This window comes from Triticum urartu, chromosome 1 (genome assembly GCF_003073215.2).
Source record: "Triticum urartu cultivar G1812 chromosome 1, Tu2.1, whole genome shotgun sequence".
NCBI lineage: Eukaryota > Viridiplantae > Streptophyta > Magnoliopsida > Poales > Poaceae > Triticum > Triticum urartu.
In genome coordinates this window covers 488391389-488396286 of record NC_053022.1, presented here as the reverse complement: position 1 = coordinate 488396286, position 4898 = coordinate 488391389, and positions in this window count along the sequence as shown.

The following is a 4898-nucleotide window of genomic DNA, read 5'->3' as shown; positions in this document are numbered from 1 at the left end:
CTGCAAGATTCTGGATTGGAGTTCGGTATACCTGAGTCGGAGGTGGAAAAAGTTGACGTCGACACAATTCGGGAGCACGCTGCCGAGCACGCTCGTCGAGTGCGCGCTGGAGGTTCTCTAGTCGAGTGCGCTCAGCCAAGTTGGCCAGGCGCGCCTCCTCCAAGGCCTGGGCCTCAGGGGTTTCTCCAACGATAGGAGTGTGAAGTGCATCCATGTTCCGACGGCGAAGTTCCTCCCTCCTCTGTGAAGAGAGGGGTTCGGGTCGGTACTCTTCGTGGACACACAACGGATCGCCGCCTCCATCACCTCCGTCTTCACGGGTGAAGCCAGGAGGACTACGTGGTCCATTAACCATCAAAACTTCCGCCGCGGGGTCGCTGCTGTGGCACTCGGATGCAGTCTCTATGGAGCCAGTCGACAGGTTGAACATGTCGTAGAGAGTTTCGCCGAGCTCGATCGCCGCGACCTGGGGGGTGACCGATTGGCTGCAGGGAGGGAGGTCGGCACGGGAGCCTACTGATACTGAGTCGACGGCTGCCATAGGAGGACGCCATGGACGCACGCGCGAAAGTGCGTTGCTCCGCGGACGGGGAGCGCCTCGACGTCGAGTGGCGCTTCCTGGAGCCAAGCGGAGTCATCGGCAGTGAATACGAGCGCACCGAGATGGATCTCGTGGCCCTTGGCCAAACCTCTGCGTGAAACCATATTGACGAGGATCGGAAAAAATCACAACTTCTCCAACAAGTCGCTAAGACACCGGCCCCACGACGGGCGCCAACTGTCATGGTTCTAAGTATGATAGTAGAATGGGGGTAGGAATAGAGGCAAGATCCTAGCTATGGAGGAGTTGTACATGCAAGTTTTACAAGTTCAGGCCCTTCTCAGAGGAAGTAATATCCCTACGTCTCGGAGCCCGGAGGCAGTCGACTGGATTATGAGCGTGTGAGTTACAGGGGTGCGAACCCTTGTCCCAGAGGAGGGGGGTGTGATGTCTACTACACAACTTTCTTCTTGTAGACGTTGTTGGGCCTCCAAGTGCAGAGGTTTATAGGAGAGTAGCAAATTTCCCTCAAGTGGATGACCTAAGGTTTATCAATCTGTAGGAGGCGTAGGATGAAGATGGTCTCTCTCAAGCAACCCTGCAACCAAATAACAGAGAGTCTCTTGTGTCCCCAACACACCCAATACAATGGTAATTTGTATAGGTGCACTAGTTCGGTGAAGAGATGGTGATACAAGTGGTATATGGATAGTAGATAATAGTTTTTGTAATCTGAAATAATAAAAACAGCAAGGTAGCAAGTGATAAAAGTGAGCGTAAACGGTATTGCAATGATGGTAAACAAGGCCTAGGGTTCATACTTTCGCTAGTGTAAGTTCCCTCAACAATACTAACATAATTGGATCACATAACTATCCCTCAACATGCAACAAAGAGTCACTCCAAAGTCACTAATAGCGGAGAACGAACGAAGAGATTATGGTAGGGTACGAAACCACCTCAAAGTTATTCTTTCCAATCAATCCGTTGGGCTATTCCTATAAGTGTCACAAACAGCCCTAGAGTTCGTACTAGAATAACACCTTAAGACACAAATCAACCAAAACCCTAATGTCACCTAGATACTCCAATGTCACCTCAAGTATCCGTGGGTATGATTATACGATATGCATCACACAATCTCAGATTCATCTATTCAACCAACACAAAGGACCTCAAAGAGTGCCCCAAAGTTCTACCAGAGAATCACGATGAAAACGTGTGCCAACCCCTATGCATAGGTTCATGGGCAGAACCCACAAGTTGGTCACCAAAACATACATCAAGTGGCACGTGGTATCCCATTGTCACCACAGATATCCACGGCAAGACATACATAAAGTGTTCTCAAATCTTTAAAGACTCAATCCGATAAGATAACTTCAAAGGGGAAACTCAATTCATTACAAGAGAGTAGAGGGGGAGGAGAAACATAAGATCCAACTATAATAGCAAAGCTCGTGATACATCAAGATCGTGCCAAATCAAGAACACGAGAGAGAGAGAGAGATCAAACACATAGCTACTGGTACATACCCTTAGTCCCGAGGGAGAACTACTCCCTCCTCGTCATGGAGAGCACCTGGATGATGAAGATGGCCACTGGAGAAGGATTTCCCCCTCAGGAAGGGTGCCGGAACGGGTCTATATTGGTTTTTGGTGGCTACGGAGGCTTCTGGCGGCGGAACTCCTGATCTATGTTGCGTTTTGGAAGTTTTAGGTCACGTGGAGTTATATAGGTGCAGGAAGTAGTCAGGGGAGCTACGAGGGCCCCACGAGACAGGGGCGCGCCCTAGGGGGGGGGGCGCCCCCACCCTCGTGAGCACCTCGTTCCTTCGTTGACGTGGGGTCCAAGTCTATCGGGTGTGTTTCCTTCCAAAAATAACTTCTCCAGTTGATTTCGTTCCGTTTTGACTCCGTCTGATATTCCTTTTCTTCAAAACACTGAAAATGGGCATAAAACAGCAAATCTGGGCTGGGCCTCCGGTTAATAGGTTAGTCCCAAAAATAATATAAAGGTGGATAATAAAGCCCAATATTGCCTAAAACAGTAGATAATATAGCATGGAGCAATCAAAAATTATAGATACGTTGGAGACGTATCAGGGTGGCTTATATAGAGTGCGCCAGGACCCCAGCTCCCCTCCGTTACATAGGATTCAATGTACATAAAGAGGTGGCGTTACAGGTAACGCCTGTATTGAAGTGCTATAAATGATCATTAAATATATGAGTAAATACCTGATCGTTGCTGCGTAGAGCGGCTTTAGGTCTTCTTATATGTCGAGTGGTTTCATGGTCGAGTGACCTGGATAAAGAGAGGTCACCGAGTGAATGGTAGGTCGAGTGGACTTCACTCGACACCTTTGTTGGATCCCTTCTTCTGATTCTTGAACTTCTTTGTTCTTAGGACAAGGACCTTAGGTAGGACGTATAGGTCAGGCCTATTACCCTACCCCAGGTTCGTGTCCTCATCACTAAGCGCGACCCTGTCCCACCTAACATCTTCTTGGAAAGGCTGTTTAAGCCATCCGTGGTGTGGGAAGGGGAGACCGGCAAAAACAGTCCGGATCCAGCCACAACACCAGACCCCGAACACTCTGACGTAATCGGAGGCTCTGCCACCGAAATAACATCTTCAGCCCACGTGATTATGGCTGTCATCGCCATGTGGACATAACCCTTCTTGGCTTACCTAACTAGGCAAGAACTCCCTGATGACCCAAATGAGGCACGTTGCATTGTGCGGCGGTCTAAAACCTACAAGGTCCATGAGGGAGAGCTTTATAAGAAAAGCGCTACCGGAGTACTTCAAAGGTGCATCTCCGAAGAGGAAGGACGGCAACTTTTGGCAGAAATTCATGCTGGACTTGGTGGCCACCACGCCGCAGCCCGGACCCTTGTAAGCAAGGCCTTCCGTACATGTTTTTACTGGCCGACAGCCCGAGCAGACTCACAAGACCTCGTTCAACGTTGCGTCAGTTGCCAGCTTTTTGCAAACCAAAGCCATATGCCACCTACCGCTCTCCAAACAATCCCCATTACTTGGCCCTTTGCAGTCTGGGGGCTTGACATGGTCGAACCCCTTAAAGGGGGAAGCCATAAGAAAAAATACATATTGGTCATGGTGGATAAATTCACCAAATGGATAGAAACCAAACCAGTTAAAACGGCCGAATCCAGACCAGTGATAGACTTCATATCCGGGGTTGTACACCGTTATGGCGTCCCCCACAGCATCATCACCGATAACGGCTCAAACTTTACTGTCGACGATGTAAAAACTTGGTGCAGCAACATGGGCATTAAGCTCGATTATGCCTCTGTCTATCACCCGCAAACTAACGATCAAGTCGAGCGAGCAAATGGTCTTATCATGAGCGGCATTAAACCCAGATTAGTGCGATCCTTGAAGGAATCAGATACGCACTGGGTGGAGGAGCTTGACTCTGTACTATGGGGGCTGTGGACCACGCCGAATCGCACTACCGGATACACACCATTCTTTATGGTGTACAAAACAGAGGCGGTACTGCCGTGCGACATCATTCATGACTCACCTCGAGTGCGCATGTAAGAAGAGAAAGAAGCCGAGCTTGATCGGCAGGACAGTTTGGACGCCCTGGAGGAGGAGCGTGACGTGGAAAAAGCCCGCTCCGCATTCTATCAGCAACAGGCTCGGCGGTATCAAAGCAGAGAAGTACAGGCCAAAACTTATAACGTTGGTGAACTCGTTCTATGCCTACTGGAGAAGAAAAAGGACAAGCTCAAGCTCAAGCCCAAATGGGAAGGTCCCTTCGTTATTGACAAAGTTCTGACTGGTGGAGCGTACCGTCTGCGGGACGCATTGGACAACCGACTTGAGCCAAACCCATGGAACGCAGCCAGACTCAGAAGGTTCTATGCCTAGTGCCAGACTCTGTGTTCGTCTCCTTACCTCCGTCAATTTTTTATATATCCATTATCAATCTTTTCTTTCTTTCTTTCTTCCCTTTTTCTTCACGGCCTTAAAAGGTTAAAATGTGTCTTGACTACACAATCTTGACACGCTAGGCGTGCTCATTATACATGGGGGCTTCTTATATAGAAGTTTAATATAACTATGTTCCGGGCTCTATGCCCCCCGCACATGTGTTACTTTTCCACATGTACCTTTTCTTCGCCATTATATGCATCGATATGACTCAAGGTTTGGCCAAGCTGGGTTGCCTGGCTCTTGTGTTTATACCCTACGTTCCCGTTAATTCGACTAGGGCATAAGGGAGCACCTCTGCGATTGTTACTGCCGGGTCAGCCGGATGTGTACCTTAGACTGGGTGAAGCCGAAAGCTAGCGTTCTTAAGGGAATATTCGGTCG